This window comes from Saccopteryx leptura, chromosome 4 (genome assembly GCF_036850995.1).
Source record: "Saccopteryx leptura isolate mSacLep1 chromosome 4, mSacLep1_pri_phased_curated, whole genome shotgun sequence".
Taxonomy (NCBI): Eukaryota; Metazoa; Chordata; class Mammalia; order Chiroptera; family Emballonuridae; genus Saccopteryx; species Saccopteryx leptura.
This window is the reverse complement of record NC_089506.1, coordinates 134,811,457-134,829,563: the sequence shown is the minus strand read 5'-3', so window position 1 is coordinate 134,829,563 and position 18,107 is coordinate 134,811,457. Positions and strand designations below refer to the sequence as shown.

Below are 18,107 nucleotides of genomic sequence, written 5' to 3'. Positions count from 1 at the left end.
AGTTGAAACTTGCTTGAAAGAAAATACAGGATTGTCTCTGGGAAATGTTTTTTAAGTGCGCTTCTCTGCTGCCAACTCGTGTTCACCTTGGGAATAACAGCTCAGAGCAGTTCATCTCAAAAAACACAGCAATTGGGAGTCTTGATTTATCTATCAATGTTGAAACCAAGACTATTTAGAAGATACTTTTATAACTTGTAAATATAAGGAATTTCCAATTACTGTTTGCTACTTGTTTCAACGTTAACTCTAGTGAAAGCAATAGACATATTTGATATTATTTCAATCCTCTGAAGTTGGCTGAAACTTGCTGCATAGAACATACAATAATGGTCTCTGTTACATGTGCTTCTCTGCTGCCACCTCGTGTGCATCTTGAGAATCAAGCCTCAGAACAGATCCTAAGGAAAGAAATAGTAGAGAGGATTGTCTACAAACGTTGATTCTAATTTGCCAGTTCTGTAAATATTTTGTGTATTCTTAGTGATTTGATTTCTGGGAATCTATCTGTTCACCTTGTTTTTCTTCTTTCCTTCCAGCAATGCTTTCATAAAGCCTTTGAATGTTCCCATCATATACCAGGCACTGTGCTAGGAAATGTTTGAGCAGTTGGGGCACTCAATGTCTTCCCATACTACTATTTTTACTTCTGCTTTTGGACTCCTTTGTTTAAATCTTCTTAATGTATTGAAAAATAAGATGTGCTTTGATTTTAAAAGTATGTTGACTGTAACTGCTTTTTTATTATAAAAACTGTATTCTTATTGCAGAAGTGCAAGAAAAAATGAATAGAATACAAAACAACAAATTTTTATCCAGAGATAAGTAATGTTAATATTATGACATTATCTTTCCATATTCTTAGTGTACCTATTATATTTCTATATCTATATGTACTAAGGTACATTGGGTGTGCATACATCTGTGTGTATAGATGTGCATTGCATATAAGCATATCTCTCTGGTTCCACAGTTTCTATCATTTGTGGATACCTATGTATGCATGCAAATTACTATTTATTCTTTCATTCATTAAACACTTATTGTATTTCTATTATTTTCCTGGCACTGTGCTTTACACTGGTTGCCTATTGTGAAAGAAACTGACTGTTATTATGAATAATACACTGTCATGATGTAGACAGAGGAAGAAAAATGTATGTAAATAAAATAATTATAAGTTGTGACAAGCACTGGTTATAGTAGTACAACGTCTTTTTCCCAGTTTTCATTGATCGTGGCGATGTTCAGTATATCAGTTTCTTGAAAGGCAGAGCTGAGACCTAATTCTCAGTTCTTCAGCAATGCGTGTTCTCAGCTATAAAACTGAGAAAATTCTCAAGCACTAAAACAAAGACCCTCTGAGGTGTTCTGTGAGCAAAAGAACCTAGCTTGTAAGTGGTGACCCAGGCTCAGATAAATTCTGATGTCCAAAACTAAGGAGGTCTCTCTGTCTGGACTGCTGCAACAGCACAAGAAAAAGTGCATGTTAGGAAAGGGGTCACATCATGCTAAACAATCAGAAATATTTTTTATGCCCCTAACAGTCAAGAGCAGAGAAAAGTCTTCTGGTGTTGTCAACACAGCAGACTAGATTATTTTTTTATTTTTAATTACCTCAGTTTTTCTCTAGTAATTTTTCCCCCTAAATACAATGGCTTGCTATCACCAGAGAGCTCAGTAGATAGAGCATCACACATATACACTAATGTCATAGGTTTGGTCCTCGGTCTAGATACATACAGAAACACATTGATGTTTCTGACTATCTGTGTGTCTGTTTTCTGCCCTATAACACTAATAACCAAATAAAAGAAAAATGACAATGGCTTTTTTTGTGTGTGTTTTTGCAGCTTAAATTGCTTAGAGTAATGAATACTTTTCTTTCAAAATCTCACCCCAGGAGGAAATAAGTGGTAATGTTGTAAAGTACCATATCTCCCCATGTATAAGTAGCCTCCCTCTATAAGTAGCACCTTAATTTTGGGGCACAAAATTTGAGAAAATGATAAAAAATGTGAAGAAACAAGAAATGCAAGTAAAAATACAACAACCACTGTATAAGATGCACTCAGGTTTCACACCCCACATTTTTAAAAATGATGAGTTTTATACATAGAAAAATATGGATAGAAACTCCAAATGTCTCTATGACCATTTCTTACTTTACTTTTCTTTTTTTTTTCAGAGTCATAGAGAGAGTGAGAGAGAGGGATAGGTAGGGACAGACAGACAAGAATGGAGAAAATTTTTTATTATGTGCCAGTTCACGATCAATCATCATTTTTTTGTAAGGACACCTTAGTTGTTCATTGACTGCTCTCTCATATGTGCCTTGAGCAGGGGGCTACAGCTGACTGAGTGACCCCTTCCTCGAAACAGCGACATTGGGATCAAGCTGTTGAGCTTTGCTAAAAGAAGAGGCACCCACGCTAAAGCTGGCGAATTTGGGATCTCAAATCTGGGTACTGCGCATTCCAGTCAAATGCTCTACTCAGTGTGCCACTGCCTTGTCAGTCTGTGAACATTTTGTTTCTTTTACATTCTCTGGATTTTATTTAGTATCCTGGTTCTTAGTATGGGTGGAGAAACTGTGTATTTTAAGGATTTATTCCTCTAATATATATTCATCACTACATTTTTTATAGATTTTTTAATGTAGTTTTTATTTTCATTAATTTTAAGGTATATTGCAACTTGAATTGTGATTTTGAGGAGGGGTTAATCAGGAGTGAATTTCCTTACTTTAATAAAAGGGATTTTAGTTAATTTCTATTACTGTTTACTATATTAAGTGTAAAGATGACAAGAAACATTCTTTATATCATTTCAAAGATTAGAGGTAGTTGAAACTTGCTTGAAAGAACATACAGCATTATCTGTGGAAAATGTTTTCCAAGAGTGCTTCCCTGCTGCCACCTCGTGTACACCTTGGAAATAACAGCTCAGAGCAGTTCACCTGGAAAAACACAGCAGTTGGGTGTTGTGCGTTACCTATCAATGTTGAATTGAAGGCTATCTAGAAGATACTTTCATAATGTAAATATAAGTGAGTTCTAGTTAATGTTGGCTACCTGTTTCAATATTAACTGTAGTGTAAGCAAGAGATACGTTTCATATCATTTCAATCTTCTGAAGTTTGCTGGAACTTGGTCCATAGCACATAAAATATTGGTCTCTGTTACATGTGCTTCTCTGCTGCCACCTATTTTGCATCTTGGGAATGACACTTCAGTACAAGTCCAAAGGAAAGTTTTGGTAGATAAGACTGTCTACAACTATTGATTCAAATTAGCCACTTCTGTGAAGATTTTCTGATCCTTAGTGGTTTGTTTTCTGGGAATCTATCGTCTTATTTAGTTTTTTTCTTTTTTCCTTCCAGGTATGCTTTTTAAAAGCCTTTGAACGTGTCCTTCATATACTAGGCACTGTGCTAAGAACTCATGTCCATGCACTCAGTCACTTCCCATTCTACTATTTTTATATCTGTCTTTTGAACTTCTTTTATTTAAATCTACTTAATGTATTGTAAATTATGATGTGCTTTATTTTGACAAGTAGTTAGAATTTTTACAGCCTTTTATTATAAAAATGGTATTCTTATTGCAAACATACAAAAAATGATAAGAAAAACAAAACAACAAATTTTCACACATGGATATCAAATGTTAACTTTAGCCATTTTCTTTCCATATTCTTTGTGTGCTAATTATATTTATCTATGTATATGTACTCAGGTACATTGGGTGCATGTACCCAATGTGTGCATAGATGTGCATTGCACGTGAGCATACCTCTCTGTTTCAATACTATCTGTCATTTGTGGATATTTGTGTATGTATGCAAATGAATATTTATTCACTCTTCTAGTAAAAACTTATTGAATTTTTATTATATTCAAGGCACTGTTCTCGACACTGGTTGCCGGTTGTGAGTAGGACAGACTCACTTTTTTCTTTATGGATATTACACTGTCATGGAGTAGAAAGACGATGGAAAAATATACGTAGAAAAATTATATGTTGTGACAAACACTGGATTTGGTAGTGCAATACCTTTGGTCCCAGTTGTGATTGATCATAGCATGGTTAAGTATATCAGTTTCTCAGAAGGCAGAGCTGAGACATAAGTCTCAATTTCTTCAGGAATGCGTGATCTCAGCTATAAAACTGAGAAAATTTACAAGTGATGCAACAAATACCCTGGGAGGTGTTCTGTGACCAAAAGAACCTAACTTGTAATTGCTGACCCAGGTTCAGATAAATTCTGAAAACCAAAGCTTAGGAGGTTTCTCAGTCTGGACTGCTGCCACTGCACAAGAAAAAGTGCATGTTAGGAAAGGTGTCAATTTGTGCTCAACAATCAGAAATACTGATTGTATATGTCCCTGACTGTCAAGAGCCTAGAAAATCTTCTGGTGTTGTCACCACAGCAGACTAGATTATTATTTTATTATTTTTTATTTGCCTCAGGTTTTCTCTAGTAATTTTGTCCCCCTAGAGACAATGGCTTTCTTACACCAGAGATCTCACTAGTTAGAGCATCACACTCATACAGTAATGTCATAGGATTGGTCCCGGTTCAAGGAACTTGCAGAAACAGATTGATGTTTCTGACTATCTGTCTGTCTTTTCCCCCCCACACTCTCTCTTTAACATTAAAAATTAAATGAAAGAAAAAATGACAATGGCTATTTTTTTGTTGTTTTCGCAGTGTAAATTGCATAGAAGAATGAATTATGTTTTTCAAAATCTCACCACAAGAGAAAATAGGTAGTAAGTTTGTAAAGTACCATATTTCCCCATAAATAATATGCCTCAGTGTAGAAGATGCACCTTCATTGTTGGGCACAAACTTTGAGAAAATGATAACAAATGCTAAGAAACAGGAAATGCAAGTAAAATTTACTACAACCACTGAATAAGACGCACCCAGTTTTCAAAACTCATATTTTTCCAAAAAGTTGAGTCTTAAACGAGGGCAAAGATGATATACACCCGCTGAATATCTCTGTGAACCTTTTATTTCTTTCTTTCTTTTCTTTATCTTTTTTTTTTTTTTACAGAGACAGTGAGCGAGTCAGAGAGAGGGATAGATAGGGACACACAGAAAGGAATGTAAGGAGTTTTTTTTTTTTGTTATGTGCAAGGTCACAAATCAATCATCAGTTTTTTGTTGTGACACCTTAGTTGCTCTTTGACTACTCTCTCATTGTGCCTTGACCAGGGAACTACAGCTGACCGAGTAACCTCTTGCTCGAGCCAGTGAGCCCATTGGGCTAAAGCTGGTGAGCTTTGCTCAAACCAGATAAGCCCACGCTCAATCTGGCGACCATGGGATCTCAACCTGGGTCCTCCACATTCCAGTCAAATGCTCTATCCACCACGCCACCGCCTCCTCAGGCTGTGAAAATTTTTATCTTTTACTTTCTCTGGATTTTGTTTAGTATCCTGTTTCATAGTATGGGTGGAAACGTTGTGTATTTTAAGTTTTTTTTCCACTAAAATATATTCATCACAACATTTTTCCATAGGTTTTCTTATGTAGTTTTTATTTGCACTAGGTTTAAAGTATTTTGTAACTTGAATTTTGATTTTGAGCAGGGATTATATATGAGTGAATTTCTTAACTTTAAACAGGATGGGTTTTTTAGTTTTTATTACTGATATTTAGAGTAAGAGTAATAACAAGAAGAAACATGCTTTATATCATTTCAAAGGTTTGAGGTAGTTGAAACTTGCTTGAACGAAAATATAGGATTGTCTGTGAGAAATGTTGTCCATGTGCGCTGGTCTGCTGCCACCTCGTGTTCACCTTGTGAATAACAGCTCAGAGCAGTTCACCTGAAAAAACACAGCACTTGAGAGTTGTGATTTATCTATCAATGTTGAAACCAAGACTATTTAGAAGATACTTTTATAACTTGTAAATATATGGAATTTCCAGTTACTGTTTGCTATTGTTTCAACGTTAACTCTAGGGAAAGCAATAGACATATTTGATATTATTTCATTCCTCTGTCGTTGGCTGAAACTTGCTGCATAGCACATACAGTAATGGTCTCTTTTACATGTGCTTCTCTGCTGCCACCTCGTGTGCATCTTGGGAATCACGCCTCAGTACAGATCCAAAGGAGAGAAATAGTAGAGAGGATTGTTTACAAACGTTGATTCCAATTTGCCGGATCCGTAAATTTTTTGTGAATTCGTAGTGATTTGATTTCTGAGAACTATCGATTCATCTCCTTTTTCTTTTTTCCTTCCAGCAATGCTATCATAAAGCCTTTGAATGTTCCCATCATATACCAGGCACTGTCCTAGGAACTAAATATGTAGTTGGTGCATTCTATGTCTTTTGATTCTACTATTTTTACTTTTGATTTTGGGCTCTTTTATTTAAATCTTCTTAATATATTGTAAAATAAGATGTGCTTTGATTTGAAAAGTATGTTGAATGTAACTGCTTTTTATTATAAAAGCTGTATTCTTATTGCAGAAGTGCAAGAAAAAATGAATAGAAAACAAAATAACATATTTTTATCCAGAGATAAGTAGTGTTAATATTATGACATTATCTTTCCATATTCTTAGTGTACCTATTATATTTCTATATCTATACATACTAAGGTACATTGGGTGTGCATACATGTGTGTGTATAGATGTGCATTGCATATGAGCATATCTCTCTGTGTCCACAGTTTTTATCATTTGTGGATACCTGTGTATGCATGCAAATTACAATTTTTCTTTCATTCATTAAACACTTATTTATTTCTATTATGTTCCAGGCACTGTGCTCTACACTGGTTTCACTGTATAAGATGCACGCATTTTTTTAACCTAACATTTTTCAAAACACATGAGTCTTATACATGGAGAACTATGGTATACACCCTCCAAATATCTCTGTGAACATTTCTCTTTTTCCATTTTTTTTACAGAGATTGGGAGAGATCTGAGAAAGGAATAGATAGGGACAGACAGACAGAAATGGACAGAGTTTTTAATATGTGCCAGGTCACAGAACAATCATCAGTTTTTTGTTGTGACCTCTTACATGTTCATTGACTCCTGTCTCATATGTGACTTGACCAAGGGACTACAACTGATCAAGTGACTGATTTCTTCAGCCAGTGACCTTGGGCTTAAGCTGGTGAGCTTTGCTCAAATCATATGAGCCCTCAGTCAAGCTGGCCACCCTGGAATCTCAAGCCTGGGTTCCCTGCATTCCAGTCGAATGCTCTAACCACTGTGCCATCACCTGCTCAGGCTGTGAACAGTTTTTTTACATTCTCTGGATTTTATTTAGTATCCTGGTTCTTAATATAGGTAGAAAGGCTGTGTATTTTAAGGTTTTCTTGCCATAAAATATAATGATCACTACATTTTACAATAGGTTTGTTTTTGTAGTTTTTATTTCCAATAATATTAAGGTATTTTGCAACTTGAATTGTGATTTTGAGAGGGAGATTATTTAGGAATAATTTCCTTACTGTCAAAAAATGGAATTTTTGGTTAATTTCTATTACTGCTTACTATATTAAGTGTAATGACAACAAGAAATATTTTTTATATCATTTCTAAGGTTAGAGGTAGTGGAAACTTCCTTGAAAGAACATACAGGATTATCTGTGGTAAATGTTTTCCAAGTGCGCTTCCCTTTTTCAACCTCGTGTGCACATTTGGAATAACAGCTCAGATGAGTTCACCTGGAAAAATACATCAGTTGGGTGTTGTCTGTTATCTATCAGTGTTGAATCCAAAGCTATTTAAAAGAAACATTTATAACTTGTAAATATAAATAAATTCTAGTTCCTGCTTGCTAATTCTTTCAACGTTAATTGTAGTGAAAGCAAGAGATATACTTGGTATCATTTCAATCCTCTGAAGTTGGCTGGAACTTGCTCCATGGCACATATAATAATGGTCTCTGTTACATGTACTTCTCTGCTGACACCTCATGTGCATCTTGGGAATTACGCCTCATTCCTGGTGCAAAGGAATATTTTGGTTGACAGCATTTTCTATAAACTTTGATTCTAATTTGCAGTTTCTGTAAAGATTTTATGTATCCTTAGTGGTTTGTTTTCTGAAAATCTCTCGGTTCATCTAGTTTTTCTCCTTTCTTTCCAGCCATGCTTTCTTAAAGCCTTTGAATGTGCTCGTCATATACCAGGCACTGTGCTAAGAACTCATGTACGTGCACTCAATGACTTCCATTTCTACGCTTTTAACTTCTGTCTTTTTAACTTTTTTTTTCTTTATTTTTCCGAAGCTGGTAACCAGAGAGACAGTCAGAGAGACTCCCCCATGCTTCCAACTGAGATCCTCTCGGCACGCCCACTAGGGGGCGAAGATCTGCCAACCGGGTCGGATGCTCTGCACCCGTGGGTCGTAGCCCTGTTGCGACCAGAGCCACTGCAGTGCCCAGGTTATCTTTGCTCCAATGGTGCCTTGGCTGTGGGAAGGGAGGGGAGAGACAAAGAGGAAGAAGAGGGGGAGGGGTTGAGAAGAAGATGGGTGCTTCTCCTGTATGCCTTGGCCAGAAATCAAACCCTGGATGTCAGCAAGCATGGCCGATGCTCTACCACTGAGCAAACCAGCCAGGGATTACCTTTTTTTACATACATCTACTTCGTGTATTGTAAAGTAGGATGTGCTTTGATTTGACAAGTATGTTGAATTTTAACAGCTTTTTCATTATAAAAAATGTATTCTTATTGCAGGAGTGCAAGAAAAATGGTCTCAAAAACAAGAACAACAACAAATTTTCATACAGATATATCTACTGTTAATATTAGGACATTTTCTTTCCATATTTTTTGTGTACCTCTTATATTTCTCTGTGTATATATACTCTGGCATATTGGGTGTGTTTACATCTGTGTGCATAGATGTGAATTGCACATGAGCATATCTCCCTGGGTCCACAGTGTCTGTCATTTGTGCATATCTGTGTACTTATGCAAATGAATATTTATTTAGTCATTCAGGAAACAATTATTGTATTTCTATTATGTGCCAGGCACTGTGCTTGACACTGTTTGCCAACAGTAAATGAGACAGACTCACTTTTTGTCTTTATGAATACTACACTGTCATGGGGTGACAAAAAGAAAAAAATATACATAAATAAAAAAATCATAAGTTTATCAAGCACTGAATTTGGTAGTGCAATATCTTTGGTGTCAGTTATGATTTATTGTGGCGAGGTTCAGTGTATCAGTTTCTCAGAAGGCAGAGCTGAGACATAAGCCTTGGTTTTTTAGCAATGCATATTCTCAGGTATAAAAATAAGAAAATATAGAAGTTATGAAACAAAGACCCTGGGAGGTGTTCTGTGAGGAAAAGAATCTAGTTTGTATGTGGTGACCAATGCTCAGATAAATTCTGATGTCAAAAACTTAGGAGCTCTATTAGTCTGGACTGCTGCCATTGCACAAGAAAAAGTCCATGTTAGGAAAGGGGTCACTTTGTCTAAACAATTATTAATAGTGATTATGCCCCTCAATTTCAAGAGTAAAGAATAGTCTTCTGGTGTGGTCACCACAGCAGACCAGATTATCATTTTATTTTTTAATTTCCTCTGGTTTTCTCAAGTAAATTTTTCCCCAAAAGACAAAGGCTTGCTCTCATCAGAGAGCTCAGTAGTAAAAGCATCACACACATACGCTAATGTCATAGGTTTGCTCCTGGGTCAAGGCACATACAGAAACAAATTGATGTTTCTGACTATGTGTCTGTGTTTTCCCCCCTTTATCCTGCATCTAACATAAATAACTAAATAAAAGAAAAAATGACAATGGCTTTTTTGTTGTTGTTTTTTCAGCTTAAATTGCAGAGAAGAATGAGTTATGTTTTTCAAAATCTTCCCCAAGAGGAAATAAATGGTAAGGTCTTAAAGTCCCAGAGTTCCCCATGTATAAGAAGCCTCTCTGTATAAGACGCACCTTAATTTTGGGGCACATATTTTGTGAAAATGATAACAAATGCAAATAAAAGGGAAATGCAAGTAAAAAATACTACAAGCACTGTATAAGATGCACACAGTTTTCTAATTCCACAATTTTCAAAAAAGATGAGTCTTTTACATGGAGAAATATGGTATACACCCTCCAAATGTTCCTGTGAACATTTCTCTTTTTCCATTTTTTTTTTTACAGAGACAGGGAGAGAGTCAGAGAGAGAATAGATAAGGACAGACAGACAGAAACGAACAGAGTTTTTATTATGTGCCAGGTCACAGATAAATCATCAGTTTTTCATTTTGACCCCTTACATGTTCATTGACTTCTGTCTCATATGTGACTTGACGGGGTGGGGGCTACAACTGATTGAGTGACTGATTGCTTGAGCCAGTGACCTTGGGCTTAAGCTGGTGAGCTTTGCTCAAATCATATGAGCCTTTGGTCAAGCTGGCGACCTTGGAATCTCAAATCAAGGTTCCCTGCATTCCAGTTGAATGCTGTAACCACTGTGCATTGCCTGCTCAGGCTGTGAACAGTTTTTTTTTTTACTTTCTCTGGATTTTATTTAGTATTCTGGTTCTTAATATAGGTAGAAAGGCTGTGTATTTTATGGTTTTCTTGCCATAAAATATATTCATCACTACATTTTTCAATAGGTTTCTTCTTGTAGTTTTTATTTCCAGTAATATTAAGGTATTTTGCAACTTTAATTGTGATTTTGAGGGGGGGGGGCTTATTTAGGAATACTTTTCTTACCGTCAAAAAATGGAATTTTTGGTTAATTTTTATTACTGCTTACTATATTAAGTGTAATGACAACAAGAAACATGTTTTATATCATTTCTAAGGTTAGAGGTAGTGGAAACTTCCTTGAAAGAACATACAGGATTATCTGTGGTAAATGTTTTCCAAGTGCGCTTCCCTGGCTCAACCTCGTGTGCACCTTTGGAATAACAGCTCAGATAAGTTCACCTGGAAAAATACATCAGTTGGGTGTTGTGCATTATCTATCAATGTTGAATCCAAGGCTATCTAAAAGAAACTTTTATAACTTGTAAATATAAGGAAATTCTTGTTACTGCTTGCTAATTCTTTCAACATTAATTGTAGTGAAAGCAAGAGATATACTTGGTATCATTTCAATCCTCTGAAGTTGGCTGGAACTTGATCCATAGAACATACAATAATGGTCTCTGTTACATGTGCTTCTCTGCTGACACCTCTTGTGCATCTTGGGAATCACCCCTCATTACTGGTGGAAAGAAATATTTTGGTAGACAGCATTGTCTATAAACTTTGATTCTAATTTGCAGTTTCTTTAAAGATTTTATGTATCCTTAGAGGTTGTTTTCTGAAAATCTCTCGGTTCATCTTATTTTTCTCTTTTCCTTCCAGCCATGATTTCATAAAGCCTTTGAAAGTGCCCAGTATATACCAGCACTGTTCTAGGAACTCATATACGTGCTCTCAATGACTTCTATTTCTATGCTTTTTACTTCTGTCTTTTTAACTTCTTTTTTTTTCTGTATTTTTCTGAAGCTGGAAATGAGAAAGACAGTCAGATAGACTCCCACATGTGCCTGACACAGGTCCACTTGGAATGCCCACCAGAGAGCAAAGCTCTGCCACCAGGGGCCGATGCTCTGCACCCCTGGATTGTTTTGACCATGCCTCTCCAGCACCTGGGGTAGAGTCCAAGGAGCCATCTCCTGCTCCCGGGTTATCTTTGCTCCAATGGTGACTCGCCTGCGGGAGGGGAAGGGAGAGATAGAGAGAAAGGATAGGGGGAGGGGTGGATAAGCAGATGAGTCTTCTCCTGTGTGCCCTGGCCAGGAATTGAACCCGGGATCTGCACGCGAGGCCGACGCTCTACCACTGAGCCAACCAGCCAGGGCTTACTTTCTTTTATATACATCTACTTCGTGTATTGTAAAATAGAATGTGTTTGATTTTAAAAGAATGTTGAATTTTAACAGCTTTTGCATTATAAAAAATGTATTCTTATTGCAGGAGTGCAAGAAAAATGATCTCAAAAGCAATCACAACAAATTTTCATAAAGATATATCTACAGTTAATATTAGGACATTTTCTTTCCATATTCTTTGTGTACCTCTTATATTTCTTTATGTATATATACTCAGGTACATTGGGTGTGTGTTCATCTGTGTGCATAGATGTGAATTGCACATGAGCATATCTCTCTGTGTCCACAGTGTCTGTTATTTGTGGATATCTGTGTATGTATGCAAATGACTATTTGTTCATTCATTCAGGAAACATTAATTGTATTTCTATTATGTTCCAGGCACTGTGCTCAACATTGGTTGCCTATAGTGAATGAGTCAGACTCACTTTCTGTCTTTATGAATACTATACTGTCATGGCGTAGACAGAAAAAAAATATATACATGAATAAAATGATTATAAGTTTAACAATTACTGAATTTGGTAGTGCAATATCTTTGGTGTAATTTATGACTTATTGTGGCAAGGTTCAGTATATCAGTTTCTCAGAAGGCAGACATGAGACATAAGTCTCGGTATTTCAGCAATGCATGTTCTCAGATATAAAACTGAGAAAATATAGAAGTTTTGAAACAAAGACCCTGGGAGGTGTTCTGTGAGCAAAAGAACGTAGCTTGTATGTGGTGACCAATGCTCAGATAAATTCTGATGTCCAAGGCTTAAGAGGTCTCTCAGTCTGGACTGCTGCCATGGGACAAGAGAAAGTGCATGTTAGAAAAGGGTTCACTTTGTTATAAAAAAGTGGAAATAGTGATTATGCACCTGAATTTCAAGAGCAAATAACGTCTTCTGGTGTTGTCACCACAGGAGACTAGATTATTATTTTATTTTATTTACCTCTGGTTTTTTTCCAGAAAATTTTTTTCCCCAAAATACAATGGCTTGCTCTCACCAGAAAGCTCAGTAGTGAAAGCATCACACCCATACGCCAATGTCATAGGTTTGCTCCTGGGTCAAGGCACATACAGAAACAGATTGATGTTTCTGGCTATCTGTCTCTCTTTTTCCCTCTTTATCCTGCCTTTAACATGAATAAATAAATAAAAGAAAAAATGACAATGGCTTTTTCTTGTTGTTTTTGCAGCTTAAATTGCATAGAAGAATGAATTATGTTTTTCAAAATCTCACCCAAAGGGGAAATAAATGGGAAAGTTTTAAAGTACCATATTTTCCCATGTATAAGAACCCTCCCTGTATAAGACGCACCTTAATTTTGGGTCACAAATTTTGAAAAGGTGATAACAAATGCGAATAAATGGGAAATGCAAGTAAAAAATACTCAACCGGTGTATAAGGCGCACCTAGTTTTCTAACCCCACATTTTTCAAAAAAGATGAGTCTTATACATTGGGAAATATGGTATATACCCTCCAAATGTGTCTGTGAACATTTCTTTTTACCTTTTTTTTTCAGAGACAGGGAGAGTGTCAGAAAGAGGGATAGATAGGGACAGACAGACAAAAATGGAGAAAGTTTTTTATGTGCCAGATCAGAGATCAATCATCTGTTTTTATTTGTGATCCCTTATATGTTCATTGACTCCTGTCTCATATGTGCCTTGACCAGGGGGCTACAGCTGATCGAGTGACCGCTTCCTTGATCCAGCGACATTGGGCTCAAGCTGGTGAGCTTTGCTCAAACCACATGAGCCCACACTCAAGCTGGCGCCATTGGGATCTCAAACCTGCATCCTTCGCATTCCAGACAAATGCTCTAACCACTGTGACATCGCCTGCTCAGGCTGTGAAGATCATTTTCTTTTACATTCTCAGGATTTTATTTAGTATTCTGGTGTTTAGTATGGGTGGAAAGGCTGTGTATTTTAAGTTTTTCTTGCCCTAAAATATATTCATCACTATATTTTTCCATAGGTTTCCTTATGTAGTTTTTATTTCCATTAATTTTAAGGTATTTTGTAACTTGAATTGTGATTTTGATATTGGTGTTATTTAGGAGTGAATTTCCTTACCTTCAAAAAATGGATTTTTAGTTAATTTCTATTACTGTTTACTATATTAAGTTTAATGACAACAAGAAACATGCTTTATATCATTTCTAAGGTTAGAGGTTGTTGAAACTTGCTTTTAAGAACATACAGGATTAACTGTGGTAAATGTTTTCCAAGTATGATTCCCTGCTGCCACCTCATGTGCACCTTCTGAATAACAGCTCAGATTAGTTTACCTGGAAAAATATATCAGTTGGGTGTTCTGTGTTATCTATCAATATTGAATGCAAGGCTATCTAATGGAAACATTTATCACTTGTAAATATAAGGAATTTCTAGTTACTGCTTGCTACTTCTTTCAACGTTAATTGAAATGAAAGCAAGAGATATACATGTTATCATTTCCGTCCTCTGAATTTGGCTGGAACTTGCTCCATAGCACATACAATAATGGTCTCTGTTACATGTGCTTCTCTGCTGCCACCTTGTGTGCATCTTGGGAATCATGCCTCAGTACAGGTCGAAAGGAATATTTTGGTAGAGAGCATTGTCTATAAACGTTGATTTCAATTTCCTTTTTTTGTAAAGAATTTATATATTCTTAGTGGTTTGTTTTCTGAAAATCTCTCTGTTCATTTGTTTTTTTTCTTTCCTTCTAGCCATGCTTTCATAAAGCCTTAAAAAGTGCCCATCATATACAAGGTACTGTGCTAGGAACTCATGTTCCTGCACTCAATGAATTCCCATTCTACTATTTTAACTTCTGTCTTTTGAACTTCTTTATATAAATCTACATCGTGTATTGTAAAATAGAATGTGCTTTGATTTGACAAGTATGTTCAATTTAAAATGCTTCTTTATTATAAAAAAATGTATTCTTATTGCAGAAGTACAAGAAAAATGATTTAAAAAACAACAACAAGGTCCTGGCCGGTTGGCTCAGCGGTAGAGCGTCGGCCTAGTGTGCGGGGGACCTGGGATTGATTCCCGGCCAGGGCACATAGGAGAAGCACCCATTTGCTTCTTCTCCACCCCCCTCCTTCCTCTCTGTTTCTCTTTTCCCTTCCCGCAGCCAAGGCTCCATTGGAGCAAAGATGGCCCGGACGCTGGAGATGGCTCCTTGGCCTCTGCCCCAGGCACTAGAGTGGCCGAGCGAGTCCACGAAGAAGCAGAGCATCGCCCCCTGTTGGGCGTGCCTGGTGGATCCCAGTCGGGCACATGTGGGTGTCTGTCTGACTGTCTCTCCCCGTTTCCAGCTTCAGAAAAGTACAAAAAAAGAGAAAAAAAATAGAAAAAAAACCCAACAACACATTTTTTTTCTTTTGATTTCTCCATCTTTTTAAAAAATTTTTTATAGTAATTTTATTTTTTAATGGGGTGACATCAATAATTCAGGATACATATATTCAAAGATAACAAGTCCAGGTTATCTTGTCGTTCAATTATGTTGCATACCCATCACCCAAATTCAGATTGTTCTCTGTCACATTCTATCTTGTTTTCTTTGTGCCCCTCCCCCTCCCCCTTTTCCTCTCCCATTACCCCCTTCCCCCCATAACCACCACACTCTTATCAATGTCTCTTAGTTTCACTTTTATGTCCCACCTACGTATGGAATAATGCAGTTCCTGTTTTTTTCTGAATTACTTATTTCACTTCGTATCATGTTATCAAAATCCCACCATTTTGCTGCAAATGTTCCGATGTCATCATTTCTTATGGCTGAGTAGTATTCCATAGTGTATATGTGCCACATCTTCTTTATCCAGTCATCTATTGATGGGCTTTTTGGTTGTTTCCATGTCCTGGCCACTGTGAACAATGCTGCAAAAACCATGGGGCTGCATGTGTCTTTATGTATCAATGTTTCTGAGTTTTTGGGGTATATACCCAGTAGAGGGACTGCTGGGTCATAAGGTAGTTCTATTTTCAGTTTTTTGAGGAACCACCATACTTTCTTCCATAATGGTTGTACTACTTTACATTCCCACCAACAGTGTATGAGGGTTCCTTTTTCTCCACAGCCTCTCCAACATTTGTTATTACCTGTCTTGCTAATAATAGCTAATCGAATAGGTGTGAGGTGGTATCTCATTGCAGTTTTGATTTGAATTTCTCTAATAGCTAAAGAAGATGAGCATCTTTTCATATATCTGTTGGCCATTTGTATTTCTTCCTGGGAGAAGTGTCTGTTCATATCCTCTTCCCATTTTTTTATTGGATTGTTTGTTTGTTTGTTGTTGAGTTTTATGAGTTCTTTTTATATTTTGGATAATAGGCCCTTATCTGAGCTGTTGTTTGAAAATATCATTTCCCATTTAGTTGGCTTTCTGTTTATTTTGTTGTCAGTTTCTCTTGCTGAGCAAAAACTTCTTAGTCTGATGTAGTCCCATTCATTAATTTTTGCCTTCACTTCTCTTGCCTGTGGAGTCAAATTCATAAAATGCTCTTTACAGCCCAGGTTTACGAGTTGAGTACCTATGTGTTCTTCTATGTAGTTAATTGTTTCAGGTCTTATGTTTAGATCTTTGATCCATTTTGAGTTAATTTTTGAACAGGTGGACAAACTGTAGTCCAGTTTCATTCTTTTGCATGTGGCTTTCCAGTTTTCCCAGCTTCATTTATTGAAGAGGCTTTCTTTTCTCCATTGTGTGTTGTTGGCCCCTTTATCAAAAATTATTTGACTGTATATATGTGGTTTTATTTCTGGACTTTCTATTCTGTTCCATTGGTTTGAGTGTCTATTTTTCTGCCAATACCATGCTGTTTTGATTGTCGTGGCCCTATAATAGAGTTTGAAGTCAGGTATTGTAATGCCCCCAGCTTCATTCTTTTTCTTTAGGATTGCTTTGGCTATTCGGGGTTTTTTATAGTTCCATATAAATCTGATGATTTTTTGCTCTATTTCTTTAAAAAATGTCATTGGAAGTTTGATGGGAATTGCATTAAATTTGTATATTGCTTTGGGTAATATAGTCATCTTGATTATATTTATTCTTCCTAGCCAAGAACAAGGTATATTCTTCCATCTCATTATATCTTTTTCAATTTCCCTTAACAATGGTTTATAGTTTTCATTATAAAAGACCTTTACATTCTTTGTTATGTTTATTCCTAAGTATTTTATTTTTTTTGTTGCAATTGTGAAGGGGATTATTCTTTTGAGTTCGTTCTCAATTGTTTCATTGTTGGCATATAGAAAGGCTATTGACTTCTGTATGTTAATTTTGTATCCTGTGATGTTACTGTATTGGCTTATTGTTTCTAGTAGTCTTTTTGTGCATTCTTTGGGGTTTTCGATGTGTAAGATTATATCATCTGCAAAAGGTGATACCTTTACTTCTTCTTTTCCAATATGGATGCCTTTTATTTCTTTGTCTTGTCTGATTGCTCTGGCTAGAACCTCTAGTACCACATTAAATAAGAGTGGAGAGAGTGGACAACCCTGTCTTGTTCCTGATTTAAGGGGGAAAGCCTTCAGTTTAGTGCCATTTAATATGATGTTAGCTGATGGTTTATCATATATGGCCTTTATCATGTTGAGGTATTTTCCTTCTATACCTATTTTGTTGAGAGTCTTAAACATAAAATTGTGTTGTATTTTATCAAAAGCCTTTTCTGCATCTATTGATAAGGTCATGTGGTTTTTGTTCTTTGTTTTGTTGATATGGTGTATTACGTTAACCGTTTTACGTATGTTGAACCATCCTTGAGATTCTGGGATGAATCCCACTTGATCATGATGTATTATGTTTTTAATATGTTGTTGTATTCGGTTTGCTAGTATTTTGTTTAGTATTTTAGTATCTGTATTCATTAGAGATATTGGTCTGTAGTTTTCTTTTTTTGTTCCATCCTTGCCTGGTTTTGGTATGAGGGTTATGTTGGCCTCATAAAATGTGTTTGGAAGTATTGCTTCTTCTTCAGTTTTTTGGAAGGCTTTGAGTAGAATAGGAACCAAGTCTTCTTTGAATGTTTGATAAAATTCACTGGTATAGCCATCAGGGCCTGGACTTTTATTTTTGGGGAGTTTTTTAATGGTTTTTTCTATTTCTTCTCTACTAATAGGTCTGTTTAGGCTTTCTGCTTCTTCTTGACTCAGTCTAGGGAGGTTGTATTGTTCTAGAAATTTATCCATATCTTCTAGGTTGTTGAATTTAGTGGC

The 18,107-nt window shown here is 36.3% G+C and overlaps 1 non-coding gene across 1 annotated transcript; it reads right to left on the bottom strand.

Moving 5' to 3' along the window:
- Positions 1-11,789: 11,789 nt before the first annotated feature.
- Positions 11,790-11,863, bottom strand: TRNAA-CGC (transfer RNA alanine (anticodon CGC)). The gene has a single exon. It is a non-coding gene; the product is annotated as a tRNA-Ala (tRNA).
- Between the last annotated feature and the right edge of the window lie 6,244 nt (positions 11,864-18,107).